Below are 20000 nucleotides of genomic sequence, written 5' to 3'. Positions count from 1 at the left end.
AGTCTGTTTGGTTCAAGTGCCTTCCCGAGGCAACCTGCTGTTCACCTGCTGTTCAAGATCGAGTCTCCAGTTTGTCCTCGTCATTTCGAGTGAAAGTTGTGTTTTTTGATTGTATTTACTTTACTGGATTAAAGACTCTGTTCTCGCCAAGTCGCTTTTGGGTCCTCTTTCACCTGCATGACAGAAGGAACCGACCAAGGAATGGACCCAGCGACTTCAGACGCTCGTTACACTGCCGTCGAGATCCAAGGAGCCATGCTCGGCAGACACGAGCAGGAATTGTCTGCTGCTCGCCATGCCGTGGAGAACCTGGCCGCTCAGATTTCCGACCTCTCTGGACAGTTCCAGAGTCTTCGTCTCGTGCCACCTGTTACTTCCTGGCCTGCCGAGCCTCCAGAACCTAGGGTTAATAACCCACCTTGCTACTCCGGGCAGCCCACTGAGTGCCGCTCCTTTCTCACGCAGTGTGAGATTGTGTTCTCTCTCCAACCCAACACATACTCTAGAGAGAGAGCTCGGGTTGCTTACGTCATTTCACTCCTTACTGGCCGGGCTCGAGAATGGGGCACAGCTATCTGGGAGGCAAGGGCTGATTGCTCTAACAAGTACCAGAACTTTAAAGAGGAGATGATTCGGGTTTTTGACCGTTCAGTTTTTGGTAGGGAGGCTTCTAGGGCCCTGGCTTCCCTATGCCAAGGTGAACGGTCCATAACGGATTATTCTATTGAGTTTCGCACTCTTGCTGCCTCTAGTGAGTGGAACGAGCCGGCGCTGCTCGCTCGTTTTCTGGAGGGACTCCACGCAGTGGTTAAGGATGAGATTCTCTCCCGGGAGGTTCCTTCAGATGTGGACTCTTTGATTGCTCTCGCCATCCGCATAGAACGACGGGTAGATCTTCGTCACCGGGCTCGTGGAAGAGAGCTCGCATCAACGGTGTTTCCCTGCTCCGCATCGCAACCATCTCCCTCCTCTGGCTCAGAGACTGAGCCCATGCAGCTGGGAGGGATTCGCATCTCGATTAAGGAGAGGGAACGGAGGATCACCAACCGCCTGTGCCTCTATTGCGGAGTTGCTGGACATTTTGTTAATTCATGTCCAGTAAAAGCCAGAGCTCATCTGTAAGCGGAGGGCTACAGGTGAGCGCAACTACTCAAGTCTCTCCATCAAGATCCTGTACTACTTTGTCGGTCCATCTACGCTGGACCGGTTCGGGTGCTACATGTAGTGCCTTGATAGACTCTGGGGCTGAGGGTTGTTTCATGGACGAAGCATGGGTTCGGAATCATGACATTCCTTTCAGAGAGTTAGAGAAGCCTACGCCCATGTTCGCCTTAGATGGTAGTCATCTTCCCAGTATCAGATTTGAGACACTACCTTTAACCCTCACAGTATCTGGTAACCACAGTGAGACTATTTCTTTTTTGATTTTTCGTTCACCGTTTACACCTGTTGTTTTGGGTCATCCCTGGCTAGTATGTCATAATCCTTCTATTAATTGGTCTAGTAATTCTATCCTATCCTGGAACGTTTCTTGTCATGTGAAGTGTTTAATGTCTGCCATCCCTCCCGTTTCTTCTGTCCCTACTTCTCAGGAGGAACCTGGCGATTTGACAGGAGTGCCGGAGGAATATCATGATCTGCGCACGGTCTTCAGTCGGTCCCGAGCCAACTCCCTTCATCCTCACCGGTCGTATGATTGTAGTATTGATCTCCTTCCGGGGACCACTCCCCTCGGGGTAGACTATACTCTCTGTCGGCTCCCGAACGTAAGGCTCTCGAGGATTATTTGTCTGTGTCTCTTGACGCCGGTACCATAGTGCCTTCTTCCTCTCCGGCCGGGGCGGGGTTCTTTTTGTTAAGAAGAAGGACGGTACTCTGCGCCCCTGCGTGGATTATCGAGGGCTGAATGACATAACGGTTAAGAATCGTTATCCGCTTCCCCTTATGTCATCAGCCTTCGAGATTCTGCAGGGAGCCAGGTGCTTTACTAAGTTGGACCTTCGTAACGCTTACCATCTCGTGCGCATCAGAGAGGGGGACGAGTGGAAAACGGCGTTTAACACTCCGTTAGGGCATTTTGAGTACCGGGTTCTGCCGTTTGGTCTCGCCAATGCGCCAGCTGTTTTTCAGGCATTAGTTAATGATGTTCTGAGAGACATGCTGAACATCTTTGTTTTTGTCTATCTTGACGATATCCTGATTTTTTCTCCGTCACCCGAGATTCATGTTCAGCACGTTCGACGTGTTCTACAGCGCCTTTTAGAGAATTGTCTCTACGTAAAGGCTGAGAAGTGCTCTTTTCATGTCTCCTCCGTTACTTTTCTCGGTTCCGTTATTTCCGCTGAAGGCATTCAGATGGATTCCGCTAAGGTCCAAGCTGTCAGTGATTGGCCCGTTCCAAGGTCACGTGTCGAGTTGCAGCGCTTTTTAGGTTTCGCTAATTTCTATCGGCGTTTCATTCGTAATTTCGGTCAAGTTGCTGCCCCTCTCACAGCTCTTACTTCTGTCAAGACGTGTTTTAAGTGGTCCGGTTCCGCCCAGGGAGCTTTTGATCTTCTAAAAGAACGTTTTACGTCCGCTCCTATCCTCGTTACTCCTGACGTCACTAGACAATTCATTGTCGAGGTTGACGCTTCAGAGGTAGGCGTGGGAGCCATTCTATCCCAGCGCTTCCAGTCTGACGATAAGGTTCATCCTTGCGCTTATTTTTCTCATCGCCTGTCGCCATCTGAGCGCAACTATGATGTGGGTAACCGTGAACTGCTCGCCATCCGCTTAGCCCTAGGCGAATGGCGACAGTGGTTGGAGGGGGCGACCGTTCCTTTTGTCGTTTGGACAGACCATAAGAACCTTGAGTACATCCGTTCTGCCAAACGACTTAATGCCCGTCAAGCTCGTTGGGCGTTGTTTTTCGCTCGTTTCGAGTTTGTGATTTCTTACCGTCCGGGTAGCAAGAACACCAAGCCTGATGCCTTATCCCGTCTGTTTAGTTCTTCTGTGGCTTCTACTGATCCCGAGGGGATTCTTCCTTATGGGCGTGTTGTCGGGTTAACAGTCTGGGGAATTGAAAGACAGGTTAAGCAAGCACTCACGCACACTGCGTCGCCGCGCGCTTGTCCTAGTAACCTCCTTTTCGTTCCTGTTTCCACTCGTCTGGCTGTTCTTCAGTGGGCTCACTCTGCCAAGTTAGCTGGTCATCCCGGTGTTCGAGGCACTCTTGCGTCTATTCGCCAGCGCTTTTGGTGGCCGACTCAGGAGCGTGACACGCGCCGTTTCGTGGCTGCTTGTTCGGACTGCGCGCAGACTAAGTCGGGTAACTCTCCTCCTGCCGGTCGTCTCAGACCGCTCCCCATTCCTTCTCGACCATGGTCTCACATCGCCCTAGACTTCATTACCGGTCTGCCTTTGTCTGCGGGGAAGACTGTGATTCTTACGGTTGTCGATAGGTTCTCTAAGGCGGCACATTTCATTCCCCTCGCTAAACTTCCTTCCGCTAAGGAGACGGCACAAATCATTATCGAGAATGTATTCAGAATTCATGGCCTCCCGTTAGACGCCGTTTCAGACAGAGGTCCGCAATTCACGTCACAGTTTTGGAGGGAGTTCTGTCGTTTGATTGGTGCGTCCGTCAGTCTCTCTTCCGGGTTTCATCCCCTTGTCTAACGGTCAAGCAGAGAGGGCCAATCAGACGATTGGTCGCATACTACGCAGCCTTTCTTTCAGAAACCCTGCGTCTTGGGCAGAACAGCTCCCCTGGGCAGAATACGCTCACAATTCGCTTCCTTCGTCTGCTACCGGGTTATCTCCGTTTCAGAGTAGTCTGGGTTACCAGCCTCCTCTGTTCTCATCCCAGCTTGCCGAGTCCAGCGTTCCCTCCGCTCAAGCGTTTGTCCAACGTTGTGAGCGCACCTGGAGGAGGGTGAGGTCTGCACTTTGCCGTTACAGGGCACAGACTGTGAGAGCCGCCAATAAACGCAGGATTAAGAGTCCAAGGTATTGTTGCGGCCAGAGAGTGTGGCTTTCCACTCGCAACCTTCCTCTTACGACAGCTTCTCGTAAGTTGACTCCGCGGTTCATTGGTCCGTTCCGTGTCTCCCAGGTCGTCAATCCTGTCGCTGTGCGACTGCTTCTTCTGCGACATCTTCGTCGCGTCCATCCTGTCTTCCATGTCTCCTGTGTTAAGCCCTTTCTTCGCACCCCCGTTCGTCTTCCCTCCCCCTCCCGTCCTTGTCGAGAGCGCACCTATTTACAAGGTACATAAGATCATGGACATGCGTTCTCGGGGACGGGGTCACCAATACTTAGTGGATTGGGAGGGTTACGGTCCTGAGGAGAGGAGTTGGGTTCCGTCTCGGGACGTGCTGGACCGTTCACTCATTGATGATTTCCTCCGTTGCCGCCAGGATTCCTCCTCGAGTGCGCCAGGAGGCGCTCGGTGAGTGGGGGTACTGTCATGTTTTGTCATTTATTATCATGTCTTGTCCCTGTGCTCCCCATTCTATTCGTTTCCCTCTGCTGGTCTTATTAGGTTCTTTCCCTCTTTCTATCCCTCTCTCTCCCCCTCCCTCTCTCACTCTCTCGCTCTCTCTTCTCTCTATCGTTCCGTTCCTGCTCCCAGCTGTTCCTATTCCCCTAATCATCATTTAGCCTTCCCACACCTGTTCCCGATCCTTTTCCCTGATTAGAGTCCCTATTTCTCTCCTTGTTATTCGTTTCTGCCCTGTCGGTTCCTTGTCTAGAATTCACCGTGCTGTGTTTGTGTATCGCCCTGTCGTGTCGTGTTTTCCTCAGATGCTGCGTGGTGAGCAGGTGTCTGAGTCTGTTTGGTTCAAGTGCCTTCCCGAGGCAACCTGCTGTTCACCTGCTGTTCAAGATCGAGTCTCCAGTTTGTCCTCGTCATTTCGAGTGAAAGTTGTGTTTTTTGATTGTATTTACTTTACTGGATTAAAGACTCTGTTCTCGCCAAGTCGCTTTTGGGTCCTCTTTCACCTGCATGACAGATATAGCGATGACAGAGAGAAATAGACAGGGGCTAATGATATAGCGATGACAGAGAGAAATAGACAGGGGCTAATGATATAGTGATGACAGAGAGAAATAGACAGGGGCTAATGATATAGTGATGACAGAGAGAAATAGACAGGGGCTAATGATATAGTGATGACAGAGAGAAATAGACAAGGGGCTAATGATATAGTGATGACAGAGAGAAATAGACAGGGGGTAATGATATAGTGATGACAGAGAGAAATAGACAAGGGGCTAATGATATAGTGATGACAGAGAGAAATAGACAGGGGTTAAGTATATAGCGATGACAGAGAGAAATAGACAAGGGGCTAATGATATAGTGATGACAGAGAGAAATAGACAGGGGCTAATGATATAGTGATGACAGAGAGAAATAGACAGGGGTTAAGTATATAGCGATGACAGGGAGAAATAGACAAGGGTCTAATGATATAGTGATGACAGAGAGAAATAGACAGGGGTTAATGATATAGTGATGACAGAGAGAAATAGACAAGGGGCTAATGATATAGTGATGACAGAGAGAAATAGACAGGGGGTAATGATATAGTGATGACAGAGAGAAATAGACAAGGGGCTAATGATATAGCGATGACAGAGAGAAATAGAAATAGACGGTGGCCATCGTGACCAGTGAACTGAGATAAGGCGGAGCTTTACCTAGCATGGACTTGTAGATGACCTGGAGCCAGTGGGTCTGGCAGCGAGTATGTAGCAAGGGCCAGCCGACTAGAGCATACAGGTCGCAGTGGTGGGTGGTATAAGGTGCTTTAGTAACAAAACGGACGGCACTGTGATAAACTGCATCCAGTTTATCACAGCTATTTTGTAGATCGGTAGGAAAGTCAGTTTTACTAGGGTAAGTTTTGCAGAGGCTTTGTTGCGGAATAGAAAGCCAGCTCTGGATTTGATTTGAGATTGAAGATGTTTGATATGAGTCTCGCCAGACACCTAGGTACTTTAAAAAAAAAATGTATTTATTTTAACTTTACCTTTATTTAACCAGGCAAGTCAGTTAAGAACAAATTCTTATTTTCAATGATGGCCGAGGAACAGTGGGTTAAATGCCTGTTAACGACAGATGTGTACCTTGTCAGCTCGGGGGTTTGAACTTGCAACCTTCCGGTTACTAGTCCAACGCTCTAACCACTAGGCTACCCTGCCACCCCAGGGACAGGACGTTAGTCAATCTCCTGTTTCTGTAGCATGAGGCAGCTGAATCGACAAGTACACCCCCTGGACAGGATGTTAGTCTATCTCCTGTTTCTGTAGCATGAGGCAGCTGGAATGGACAAGTACACCCCCTGGACAGGATGTTAGTCTATCTCCTGTTTATGTAGCATGAGGCAGCTGAATGGACAAGTACACCCCTGGACAGGATGTTAGTCTATCTCCTGTTTCTGTAGCATGAGGCAGCTGAATGGACAAGTACACCCCCTGGACAGGATGTTAGTCTATCTCCTGTTTATGTAGCATGAGGCAGCTGAATGGACAAGTACACCCCCTGGACAGGATGTTAGTCTATCTAATGTTTCTGTAGCATGAGGCAGCTGAATGGACAAGTACACCCCCTGGACAGGATGTTAGTCTATCTCCTGTTTCTGTAGCATGAGGCAGCTGAATGGACAAGTACACCCCCTGGACAGGATGTTAGTCTATCTCCTGTTTCTGTAGCATGAGACAGCTGAATGGACAAGTACACCCCCTGGACAGGATGTTAGTTTATCTCCTGTTTCTGTAGCATGAGGCAGCTGAATGGACAAGTACACCCCCTGGACAGGATGTTAGTCTATCTCCTGTTTCTGTAGCATGAGGCAGCTGAATGGACAAGTACACCCCCTGGACAGGATGTTAGTCTATCTCCTGTTTCTGTAGCATGAGGCAGCTGAATGGACAAGTACACCCCCTGGACAGGATGTTAGTCTATCTCCTGTTTCTGTAGCATGAGACAGCTGAATGGACAAGTACACACCCTGGACAGAATGTTAGTCTATCTCCTGTTTCTGTAGCATGAGGCAGCTGAATGGACAAGTACACACCCTGGACAGAACGTTAGTCTATCTCCTGTTTCTGTAGCATGAGGCAGCTGAATGGACAAGTACACCCCCTGGACAGGATGTTAGTCTATCTCCTGTTTCTGTAGCATGAGACAGCTGAATGGACAAGTACACACCCTGGACAGAACGTTAGTCTATCTCCTGTTTCTGTAGCATGAGGCAGCTGAATGGACAAGTACACCCCCTGGACAGGATGTTAGTCTATCTCCTGTTTCTGTAGCATGAGGCAGCTGAATGGACAAGTACACCCCCTGGACAGGATGTTAGTTTATCTCCTGTTTCTGTAGCATGAGGCAGCTGAATGGACAAGTACACCCCCTGGACAGGATGTTAGTCTATCACCTGTTTCTGTAGCATGAGGCAGCTGAATGGACAAGTACACCCCCTGGACAGGATGTTAGTCTATCTCCTGTTTCTGTAGCATGAGGCAGCTGAATGGACAAGTACACCCCCTGGACAGGATGTTAGTCTATCTCCTGTTTATGTAGCATGAGGCAGCTGGATGGACAAGTACACCCCCTGGACAGGATGTTAGTCTATCTCCTGTTTATGTAGCATGAGGCAGCTGGATGGACAAGTACACCCCCTGGACAGGATGTTAGTCTATCTCCTGTTTCTGTAGCATGAGGCAGCTGGATGGACAAGTACACCCCCTGGACAGGATGTTAGTTTATCTTAGGGCCTTACCCACAATCTTTCTCCTTAACGCTAGACAAGCAGAGATGCACTTACTATCATTATTCTTTATTTAACATTTATTTAACTAGTCAAGTCAGTTAAGAACATATTCTTATTTACAATGACGGCACACCCCGGCCGCCCTATGGGACTCCCAATCACGGCTGGATGTGATGCAGCCTGGATTTGAACCAGGGACTGCAGTGCCCCTTCTTGCAATGAAATGCAGTGCCTTAGACCGCTGCGCCACTCGGGAGCCCAGCAGGTCCTATTTGTACAGTCTTTGGTATGACTCAGCTAAGGATGGGAGAGGAGAGACAGACAGTGAGTGATGAGAGAGAAGACAGAGAGACAGTGAGTGATGGGAAAGAAGAGAACAAGACAGTGATTGATGGGAGAGAAGAGACAGACAGTGAGTGATGGGAGAGATGAGATAGACAGTGATTGATGGGAGAGAAGAGACAGACAGTGAGTGATGGGAGAGGAGAGACAGTGAGTGATGGGAGAGAAGAGAGACAGTGAGTGATGGAAGAGAAGGGAGAGACAGTGAGTGATGGGAGAGAAGAGAGAGACAGTGAGTGATGGGAGAGAAGAGAGAGACAGTGATTGATGGGAGAGAAGCGAGAGATAGTGAGTGATGGGAGAGAAGAGAGAGACAGTGATTGATGGGAGAGAAGAGAGAGACAGTGATTGATGGGAGAGAAATGAGAGACGGTGATTGATGGGAGAGAAGAGATAGACAGTGATTGATGGGAGAGATGAGACAGACAGTGATTGATGGGAGAGATGAGACAGACAGTGATTGATGGGAGAGAAGAGAGAGACAGTTATTGATGGGAGAGATGAGACAGACAGTGAGTGATGGGAGAGATGAGACAGACAGTGATTGATGGGAGAGAAGAGAGAGACAGTGATTGATGGGAGAGATGAGACAGACAGTGATTGATGGGAGAGAAGAGAGAGACAGTGATTGATGGGAGAGATGAGAGAGACAGTGATTGATGGGAGAGAAGAGAGAGACAGTGATTGATGGGAGAGAAGAGAGAGACAGTGATTGATGGGAGAGAAGAGAGAGACAGTGATTGATGGGAGAGATGAGAGAGACAGTGATTGATGGGAGAGATGAGACAGACAGTGATTGATGGGAGAGAAGAGAGAGACAGTGATTGATGGGAGAGATGAGACAGACAGTGATTGATGGGAGAGATGAGATAGACAGTGATTGATGGGAGAGAAGAGAGAGACAGTGATTGATGGGAGAGATGAGACAGACAGTGATTGATGGAAGAGATGAGAGAGACAGTGATTGATGGGAGAGATGAGACAGACAGTGATTGATGGGAGAGAAGAGAGAGACAGTGATTGATGGGAGAGATGAGAGAGACAGTGATTGATGGGAGAGAAGATACAGAGAAAAAAATCATGGAGAATATTTAGAGATAAAAAGGAAAAAAGGATAGAGATAAAAGAGGGAGTAATTGGAGGAGGAAAAGGAGGGAGTAGGAAGATGAGGAAGGAGGAGGAAGAGGGAAAGGAGGGAGTAGGAAGATGAGGAAGGAGGAGGAAGAGGGAAAGGAGGGAGTAGGAAGATGAGGAAGGAGGAGGAAGAGGGAAAGGAGGGAGTAGGAAGATGAGGAAGGAGGAGGAAGAGGGAAAGGAGGGAGTAGGAAGATGAGGAAGGAGGAGGAAGAGGGAAAGGAGGGAGTAGGAAGATGAGGAAGGAGGAGGAAGAGGGAAAGGAGGGAGTAGGAAGATGAGGAAGAAGGAGGAAGAGGAGAAAGAGGAGGAGGAAGAAGAGGAGTGAGGAGGAGGAAGAGAAGGAATAGAGGGAGAGGAGTGAGGAGGAAGAGGAGGGAGGAGGAGGAAAAGGAGGAGGAGGAAGAGGAGGGAGGAGGAGGAAGAGCAGGGAGGAGGAGGAAAAGGAGGGAAAACAAGAATAGACAAAGAACAAAATAAATAGAACACAGTCTGAATAGAAACAAGAATACTGAGGAAACTGGTACACCTCACTAGCTCTTCTCATAAAGAGAGTGTGTGTGTCTGCTGTTAACCCCAAAGCTAATGAATTGGAAAGAGACCAGTACAGTAATCCTCTCCCCCACTTCCTCTCCTTGTCCCAATTCTGCATCCTGAAAACACACACACACACACACACATCAGAGCTGCATTATCTTTGCCTCTGGATATAATCTCCATACTGGGAATATTTCAGCAATAAGGCCCGAGGGGGTGTGGTATATGACCAATATACCACGGCTAAGGGCTGTGAACCCATGTTTGGCAGTGAAACCATGTGACTTGCATATTGCATCAGAGCAGCTGTCTGAGCAGAAGACGACACAATCCTGTCCTTGATTACTGTGCAGTAAAGCGGCCCTCACACACACGCACGCACACCAGCCACCAATCGAAGGGTGAAAAATGAGGCTCACCTTGAGGTGACAGGGGACTCAATTCACTGGAGCTTTCAGCCCACTGTAACCACAGCAAGGAAACAAACACCGTCACACACACACACACACACACACACACACACACACACACACACACACACACACACACACACACACACACACACACACACACACACACACACACACACACACACACACACACACACACACACAGACAGACAGACAGACAGACAGACAGACAGACAGACAGACAGACAGACAGACAGACAGACAGACAGACAGACAGACAGACAGACAGACAGACAGACAGACAGACAGACAGACAGACAGACAGACAGACAGACAGACAGACAGACAGACAGACAGACAGACAGACAGACAGACAGACAGACATGTAAAAATATCTCTCTCAAAATGTTTCTCTCTCATTCAGAGACAGTCTGCCCTTACATGCACACATTCATGAAAACTCATAAACACACGTGTGGACACATGACTGCCTTTCACACTGCCCCTTGACCCCCTACACCTCCTGTCATGGGACACATGTTGCCATGGTGATATGGATAAACAGTGAATTTGGATGTTCACATGTTCACTCTGGTGGCCAGGTTGACCTATTTTAAGAAATGCCATTGGCTTGTGGAGAAAAGGTTGAATATCTTCGATAGCCTCATGAATTTGTTACAGGAAGTAATCACTGTCACCTGGTGAGGTTAGCATAGGGCTAACATGTGCCAGGTTATCTGATGGGACCAGCTACAGAGTAGCATTCTATCACTTGACACTACGTCAATTATTTGAATTGGCTGATGCTTAAACTTAACCTTAAACATTTTCACATTATCTTCAGATTAGGTTTCACTTAACATCCATGCAACAATGTGAAAAAATCTGAACATGGACATTCTGTCTGTGTATGGAGGTGGTGTCGCAAATGGCACCCTATTCCCTATATGAAGCACTACAACAGTTGTGTACTATAAATGGCATAGGGTGCCATTTGGGACACAACGGGGGTTTTCCACCTGCAGTGGAGAGATCCAGTCTTCAGCCAGGTAGCCAGTAAAGCGGTGATGGTACTATAGTGGTCTCAGCTAAACCAGTCTCTCCTCTCCTCTCCTCTCCTCTCCTCTCCTCTCCTCTCCTCTCCTCTCCTCTCCTCTCCTCTCCTCTCCTCTCCTCTCCTCTCCTCTCCTCTCCTCTCCTCTCCTCTCCTCTCCTCTCCTCTCCTCTCCTCTCCTCTTCTCTTCTCTTCTCTTCTCTTCTCTTCTCTTCTCTTCTCTTCTCTTCTCTTCTCTTCTCTTCTCTTCTCTTCTCTTCTCCTCTCCTCTCCTCTCCTCTCCTCTCCTCTTCTCTTCTCTTCTCTTCTCTTCTCTTCTCTTCTCCTCTCCTCTCCTCTCCTCTCCTCTCCTCTTCTCTTCTCTTCTCTTCTCTCCTCTCCTCTCCTCTCCTCTCCTCTCCCCTCCTCTCCTCTTCTCTCCTTTTCTCTCATCCAATCAAGAAATGAAAAACCTGAGACATGACGACCAATGGTCAGACTGATTGGTGACGTCATACCAATGACAGAAGCAGAGCTGGGACAGAACAACCATGGATTATATGGTCAATGAGCAACAATACAGTAATCCACTGTAACTCTAGATCTCTCTCTCAACAACACTCTTCTCTTGGATAAACAGAGACCAGTGACTCATCTCTCCACTCAGATATAAGACTGCCTCCTCCCATTGGGATGTCACAGAGTGGCTCCTCCCCTTCCAGCTCCTCTGGGGGCTGAGCCAATTGACGGGGCTATGGGCAGAAGGTTGGCTGATCCGACCAATCCGGTGCCTGCGCTGGGGGTGCCCCTGGCGGGGGGACGATGGGGGCCGCTGTGCAGTGTGGGGGTGCAGACCTCCCCCAGCCTTAGGACCCTCCCATCAATCAAACGCAGCCAGCCAAAATGGACGCAGCACCCAGAGACAGGACGGGGCAACAACCATGTCGTCACAGCAACGACAATGTTCTCAGAGACTGGGGTTGTTTGTGACTCAGGCAGCATTGGGGGCAGCAGTGGATTTGCCATTTCCAAGGAGATGAGTCAGAATGCCATCAACAGTCTGACAAAGGATGACATGGGGTCACACGGGTCAGGGGGCGGAGTCTACTGTCAGATCAAAGCCATACGGGCCAATCCCAGGGAGTCTGGCCATAGGTCCAGTGGGAAATGGACATCTCGATACACCAATGGGAGTGTGGTCGCCCCTGAGGTGGTGGGCGGGGTCTGCACTGAGGGTGCTGAGGGAAATGAGCCAATCAGAGAGAGGAGGAGGGTCCAGTCTCTTAGAGGGGAGAAGTCTCGCCCTGGACTGAGGTCAGGGAGTCTGTCTCAGTCTGTGAGCTCTCATGCCACGCCTCCAAGGCCCTGTAGAATGATGACCTCATCGTCGCCCCGCCTCTGTGGATCCTGCGGGCGGAGACAGTCCCAGGCCCCACCCATCTGCATGGCAACAGCGTGCCGCAGGCGAGCGGCAAATCTGATCACAGAAAGCCAGACTCTACCGATTCCTCCCCGGAAAAAGTCTGTACTCCCCAACCAGAACCGGAAAGACTCCCCTGTTCTGAACTCACACACACACACACCACCAACCCCACACACAGCTGTGAAGAACACTCAAACACAAACTCAGACATTGCCCTCTCCACATGCAACCCAAAGGATACACACTCTGCCTGCGAAAGATGCACCTGTGATCCCATGTCCCAACACTAAGGATACACAACACACACATACCCACACAACAGACCCAGAACCCAGGTTACCCAGGTTACATCAGAAAGAAACACACACACAGACAACAGACACACAGTCACACACCATGAAGACAACATCTTCTCCAGCTACACAGTGTTTTCCAGACAGAAACACAGAGACGTCATCTGACAACCAAAACTCATCTATACAAGCCACCACCAAGCCGCCAACCCAAGTCCTCCTCATAGGCACAAAATCCTTGGCCGCACCCCTTCTCCCACCTAAAAACTCCCCCAAACCCTGCCACCCTGCCCAGGTGAACACAAAACCAGCACCCCCTGTCCTTCAGACCCAACTCAAACCTACACCCCTCACCCCTTCCCTGCACCCCAAAGTATCACCAGCACAGCCAATGAAATCAGAAGCCTCCAAAACCCATGCTCCATTAAAAGATGTCCATGCTCCCCCTGCTGCCAATCTGGCCCCACAATGCAACGGGGCTCCAGGGGGGCTGGTGGGGCTACAGGCGGGGGTCCAGGCGGGGGTACCCAGAGGGTTACAAGGGTGTGTGTCAGGGGGCCTCCACGGGCGTCTCCACAGTGTGGAGGAGAGTCTGCTCTCCAACCAGGAGAAGATCAAGGTCCTCCTCAATGTTATCCAAGACCTGGAGAAGAGCAAGGCCCTCAGCGAAGGGTGAGAGAGGGAGGAGGGAGGGAGGGGTTTCTGAGTGCGTGCATGTGTGTGTGAGTGTGTGCATGTATGTGTGTGCTGTCAATCTGTCATCACTCACCATCTCTACCTCTGCTGTCAATCTGTCATCACTCACCATCTCTCCCTCTACTCTCAATCTGTCATCATTCACCATCTCTCCCTCTGCTCTCAATCTGTCATCACTCACCATCTCTCCCTCTGCTGTCAATCTGTCATCATTCACCATCTCTCCCTCTGCTCTCAATCTGTCATCACTCACCATCTCTCCCTCTGCTGTCAAACTGTCATCACTCACCATCTCTCCCTCTGCTCTCAATCTGTCATCACTCACCATCTCTCCCTCTGCTCTCAATCTGTCATCACTCACCATCTCTCCCCTTGCTGTCAAACTGTCATCACTCACCATCTCTCCCTCTGCTGTCAATCTGTCATCACTTACCATCTCTCCCTCTGCTCTCAATCTGTCATCACTCACCATCTCTCCCTCTGCTCTCAATCTGTCATCACTCACCATCTCTCCCCCTGCTGTCAAACTGTCATCACTCACCATCTCTCCCTCTGCTGTCAATCTGTCATCACTCACCATCTCTCCCTCTGCTGTCAATCTGTCATCACTCACCATCTCTCCCTCTGCTGTCAATCTGTCATCACTCACCATCTCTCCCCCTGCTGTCAATCTGTCATCACTCACCATCTCTCCCTCTGCTCTCAATCTGTCATCACTCACCATCTCTCCCCCTGCTCTCAATCTGTCATCACTCACCATCTCTCCTTCTGCTCTCAATCTGTCATCACTCACCATCTCTCCCTCTGCTCTCAATCTGTCATCACTCACCATCTCTCCCTCTGCTGTCAATCTGTCATCACTCACCATCTCTCCCCCTGCTGTCAATCTGTCATCACTCACCATCTCTCCCTCTGCTCTCAATCTGTCATCACTCACCATCTCTCCCCCTGCTCTCAATCTGTCATCACTCACCATCTCTCCCCCTGCTCTCAATCTGTCATCACTCACCATCTCTCCCCCTGCTGTCAATCTGTCATCACTCACCATCTCTCCCCCTGCTGTCAATCTGTCATCACTCACCATTTCTCCCCAGACTGCACCCCTCTCTTATTTTCCCTCTTTCACCCACTCCTCTACTTTTGTTTCTACTTTTTCTATTCCCTCTAATACCAAATGAATCCCACCGAAATGATCATTGAAGATATAGCATTCATTTTTGAGCAGCACAGCAAGAATCCCAACAACAGGACAAACACTCTGTCTGTCTGTCTGTCTGTCTGTCTGTCTGTCTGTCTGTCTGTCTGTCTGTCTGTCTGTCTGTCTGTCTGTCTGTCTGTCTGTCTGTCTGTCTGTCTGTCTGTCTGTCTGTCTGTCTGTCTGTCTGTCTGTCTGTCTGTCTGTCTGTCTGTCTGTCTGTCTGTCTTTCTTTCTTTCTTTCTGCCTGCCTGCCTGCGTGTGGGCGTGTGTGTGTGCCTGTAAGTGTGTGTTTGGTGTTGTACTATTGATGCTCTTCTGTGTTTTCCTCCTCATGCTGATATGTTGTTGTTGTTGTTGTTGTTGTTATTGTGTCAGGCGCTGCTCATACAGAACTGGCCAGGACATCAACAACTGTCCCACCTGTCAGAAGACTGCCTGCATTATCTACAGGTATACCACCACAGTATACAAAACCTTCCTATTTGACCTTCACATTTTACTCATTTAGTCACTAACTTACATCTAATGGAAACATAACTAATTCCTTTTACAGTGATAAATAACACTAACATGTGAGAACAATATTTTTGTGACCAAATGTTTCATTTCGGAGTTATAACAAGGTTGGTAGCAACATGGAAAATCATTGTGGAAATCTGTTTCAGCTCAAGTCGACTACAAAAACATGCTCTCTATATGGGCTGGCTGGCTGACTGTCTCTCTCTCTCTGTCTCTCTCTCTCTCTGTCTCTTTCTCTGTCTCTCTCTCTATATGGGCTGGCTGGCTGACTGTCTCTCTCGCTCTCTGTCTCTCTCTCTCTCTGTCTCTTTCTCTGTCTCTCTCTCTATATGGGCTGGCTGGCTGACTGTCTCTCTCGCTCTCTGTCTCTCTCTCTCTCTGTCTCTTTCTCTGTCTCTCTCTCTATATGGGCTGGCTGGCTGACTGTCTCTCTCGCTCTCTGTCTCTCTCTCTCTCTGTCTCTTTCTCTGTCTCTCTCTCTATATGGGCTGGCTGGCTGACTGTCTCTCTCGCTCTCTGTCTCTCTCGCTCTCTGTCTCTCTCTCTATATGGGCTGGCTGACTGACTGTCTCTCTCGCTCTCTGTCTCTCTCTCTATATGGGCTGGCTGACTGACTGTCTCTCTCGCTCTCTGTCTCTCTCTCTATATGGGCTGGCTGGCTGACTGTCTCTCTCGCTCTCTGTCTCTCTCTCTCTCTGTCTCTCTCTCTCTCTGTCTCTTTCTCTGTCTCTCTCTCTCTGTCTCTTTCTCTGTCTCTCTCTCTCTCTCTGTCTTTGTCTCTGTCTCTCTCTGTCTGTCTCTCTGTTTGTCTCTCTCTGTCTCTTTCTCTGTCTCTCTGTCTTTGTCTCTGTCTCTCTCTGTCTGTCTCGCTGTCTCTCTGTTTGTCTCTCTCGGTTTCTGTCTCTGTCTCTTCCTCTGTCTCTCTCTCTCTCTCTCTCTCTCTGTCTTTGTCTCTGTCTCTCTCTGTCTGTCTCTCTATCTGTCTGCGTGTCTCTCTCTCTCTGTGTATCTCTCTCTCTCTCTCTCTCTCTCTCTCTCTCTCTCTCTCTCTCTCTCTCTCTCTCTCTCTCTCTCTCTCTCTCTCTCTCTCTCTCTCTCTGTGTGTGTGTCTCTCTCTCTGTCTCTCTCTGTCTCTCAATTCAAGGGGCTTTAGTGGCATGGGAAACATGTTAACATTGCCAAAGCAAGTGTAGTAGATAATAAAAAAAAGTGAAATAAACAATAAAAAAGAACAGTAAATATTACACTCACAGAAGTTCCAAAAGATAAAGACATTTCAAATGTAATATTATGTCTATATACAGTGTTGTAACGATGTGGTTAAAGTACAAAAGGGAAAATAAATAAACATAAATATGGGTTGTGTTTGTACTTCACTGGTTGACCTTTTCTTGTGGCAACAGGTCACAAATATTGCTGCTGTGATGGCACACTGTGGTATTTCACCCAGCAGATATGAGAGTTTATCAAAATTGGGTTTGTTTTCAAATTCTTTGTGGATCTCTTTCTCTCTCTCTCTGGGATTTGCCTGTCTGTCTCTCTTTGGGATTTGCCTGTCTGTCTCTCTCTCTCTCTGGGATTTGCCTGTCTGTCTCTCAGTCTGTCTCTCTCTCTCTGGGATTTGCCTGTCTGACTCTCTTTGGGATTTGCCTGTCTGTCTCTCTCTCTCTCTGGGATTTGTCTGTTTGTCTCTCTCTCTCTGGGATTTGCCTGTCTCTCTCTCTCTCTCTCTCTCTCTCTGGGATTTGCCTGTCTCTCTCTCTCTCTCTCTCTCTCTCTGGGATTTGTCTGTTTGTCTCTCTCTCTCTCTGGGATTTGCCTGTCTGTTGTCCTGTCTCTCTCTCTCTCTGGGATTTGTCTGACTGTCTCTCTCTCTCTCTCTGGGATTTGTCTGTCTGTCTCTCTCTCTGGGATTTGTCTGTCTTCTCTCTCTGGGATTTGTCTGTTTGTCTCTCTCTCTTCTCTGGGATTTGTCTGTTTGTCTCTCTCTCTCTGGGATTTGTCTGTTTCTCTCTCTCTCTGGGATTTGTCTGTCTGTCTCTCTCTCTCTGGGATTTGCCTGTCTGTCTGTCTTTGGGATTTGCCTGTCTGTCTCTCTCTCTCTCTGGGATTTGTCTGACTGTCTCTCTCTCTCTCTCTGGGATTTGTCTGTCTGTCTCTCTCTCTCTCTGGGATTTGTCTGTTTGTCTCTCTCTCTCTGGGATTTGTCTGTTTGTCTCTCTCTCTCTCTGGGATTTGTCTGTTTGTCTCTCTCTCTGGGATTTGTCTGTCTGTCTCTCTCTCTCTCTGGGATTTGTCTGTCTGTCTCTCTCTCTCTCTGGGATTTGTCTGTCTGTCTCTCTCCCTCTCTGGGATTTGTCTGTTTGTCTCTCTCTCTCTGGGATTTGTCTGTTTGTCTCTCTCTCTCTCTCTGGGATTTGTCTGTCTGTCTCTCTCTCTCTCTGGGATTTGTCTGTCTGTCTCTCTCTCTCTCTGGGATTTGTCTGTCTCTCTCTCTCTCTGGGATTTGTCTGTCTCTCTCTCTCTCTCTCTGGGATTTGTCTGTCTCTCTCTCTCTCTGGGATTTGTCTGTATCTCTCTCTCTCTGGGATTTGTCTGTCTGTATCTCTCTCTCTCTGGGATTTGTCTGCCTGTATCTCTCTCTCTCTCTGGGATTTGTCTGTCTCTCTCTCTCTCTGGGATTTGTCTGTCTGTCTCTCTCTCTCTCTGGGATTTGTCTGTCTGTGTCTCTCTCTCTCTCTGGGATTTGTCTGTCTGTCTCTATCTCTCTCTCTCTCTGGGATTTGTCTGTCTCTCTCTCTATCTGGGATTTGTCTGTCTCTCTCTCTCTGGGATTTTTGTCTGTCTCTCTCTCTCTCTCTCTGGGATTTGTCTGTCTGTATCTTTCTCTCTCTCTCTGGGATTTGTCTGTCTCTCTCTCTCTCTCTGGGATTTGTCTGTCTCTCTCTCTCTCTGGGATTTGTCTGTATCTTTCTCTCTGGGATTTGTCTGTCTGTATCTCTCTCTCTCTCTGGGATTTGTCTGCCTGTATCTCTCTCTCTCTCTCTGGGATTTGTCTGTCTGTCTCTCTCTCTCTCTGGGATTTGTCTGTCTGTATCTCTCTCTCTCTCTGGGATTTGTCTGTCTGTGTCTCTCTCTCTCTCTCTGGGATTTGTCTGTCTCTCTCTCTATCTGGGATTTGTCTCTCTCTCTCTCTGGGATTTGTCTCTCTCTGGGATTTGTCTCTCTCTCTCTCTGGGATTTGTCTGTCTGTATCTTTCTCTCTCTCTCTGGGATTTGTCTGTCTCTCTCTGGGATTTGTCTGTTTGTATCTGGGATTTGTCTCTGTCTCTCTCTCTCTCTGGGATTTGTCTGTCTCTCTCTCTCTCTCTCTGGGATTTTTGTCTGTCTCTCTCTGTCTGGGATTTGTCTGTTGTCTCTCTCTCTCTGGGATTTGTCTGTCTGGGATTTGTCTCTCTCTCTCTGGGATTTGTCTGTCTCTCTCTCTCTCTCTGGGATTTTTGTCTGTCTCTCTCTCTCTCTGGGATTTGTCTGTCTGTCTCTCTCTCTCTCTCTGGGATTTGTCTGTCTCTCTCTCTCTCTGGGATTTGTCTGTATCTCTCTCTCTCTGGGATTTGTCTGTCTGTATCTCTCTCTCTCTGGGATTTGTCTGCCTGTCTCTCTCTCTGGGATTTGTCTGGGATTTGTCTGGGTCTGTCTCTCTCTCTCTCTGGGATTTGTCTGTCTGGGATTTGTCTCTCTCTCTCTCTGGGATTTGTCTGTCTGTGTCTCTCTCTCTCTCTGGGATTTGTCTGTCTCTCTCTCTATCTGGGATTTGTCTGTCTCTCTCTCTCTCTGGGATTTGTCTGTCTCTCTCTCTCTCTCTCTGGGATTTGTCTGTCTGTGTCTTCTCTCTCTCTCTGGGATTTGTCTGTATCTTCTCTCTCTGGGATTTGTCTGTCTCTCTCTCTCTCTGGGATTTGTCTGTCTCTCTCTCTCTCTGGGATTTGTCTGTCTGTATCTCTCTCTCTGGGATTTGTCTGTCTGTATCTCTCTCTCTCTCTGGGATTTGTCTGTCTGATTTGTTCTCTCTCTCTCTCTGGGATTTGTCTGTCTCTCTCTCTCTGGGATTTGTCTGTCTGATTTGTCTGTCTCTCTCTCTCTGGGATTTGTCTGTCTGATTTGTCTCTCTCTCTCTCTCTCTGGGATTTGTCTGTCTCTCTCTCTCTCTGGGATTTGTCTCTCTCTCTCTCTCTGGGATTTGTCTGTCTCTCTCTCTGGGATTTGTCTCTCTCTCTATCTGGGATTTGTTGTCTCTCTCTCTCTGGGATCTGTCTGTCTGTCTCTCTCTCTCTCTGGGATTTGTCTTCTCTCTCTCTCTGGGATTTGTCTGTCTCTCTCTCTCTCTGGGATTTGTCTGTCTCTCTCTCTCTCTGGGATTTGTCTGTCTCTGGGATTTGTCTCTCTCTCTCTCTGGGATTTGTCTGTCTGTCTCTCTCTCTCTGGGATTTGTCTGTGTCTCTCTCTCTCTCTCTGGGATTTGTCTGTCTCTCTCTCTCTCTGGGATTTGTCTGTCTGTCTCTCTCTCTCTCTGGGATTTGTCTGTCTCTCTCTCTCTTTCTGGGATTTGTCTGTCTGTATCTCTCTCTCTCTCTGGGATTTGTGTCTCT

The 20000-nt window shown here is 48.7% G+C and overlaps 1 protein-coding gene and 1 long non-coding RNA gene across 3 annotated transcripts in view; one reads left to right on the top strand and one right to left on the bottom strand.

Moving 5' to 3' along the window:
* LOC124011625 (dedicator of cytokinesis protein 2-like) overlaps nt 1-20000 on the bottom strand; it is a 206049-nt gene that overhangs the window by 55785 nt on the left and 130264 nt on the right. The window lies entirely within an intron of this gene.
* The window catches only part of LOC124011626, a 51720-nt gene continuing 45184 nt past the window's right edge, over nt 13465-20000 (top strand). The window contains exons 1-2 of the long non-coding RNA XR_006834599.1: nt 13465-13610; nt 15208-15282. This is a non-coding gene — a long non-coding RNA (uncharacterized LOC124011626). The remainder of the gene's footprint in view (nt 13611-15207; nt 15283-20000) is intronic.

The sequence above is a fragment of the Oncorhynchus gorbuscha genome, linkage group LG23 (assembly GCF_021184085.1).
Source record: "Oncorhynchus gorbuscha isolate QuinsamMale2020 ecotype Even-year linkage group LG23, OgorEven_v1.0, whole genome shotgun sequence".
NCBI classification, from domain to species: domain Eukaryota; kingdom Metazoa; phylum Chordata; class Actinopteri; order Salmoniformes; family Salmonidae; genus Oncorhynchus; species Oncorhynchus gorbuscha.
This window is presented reverse-complemented; position numbering and strand designations above follow the sequence as displayed.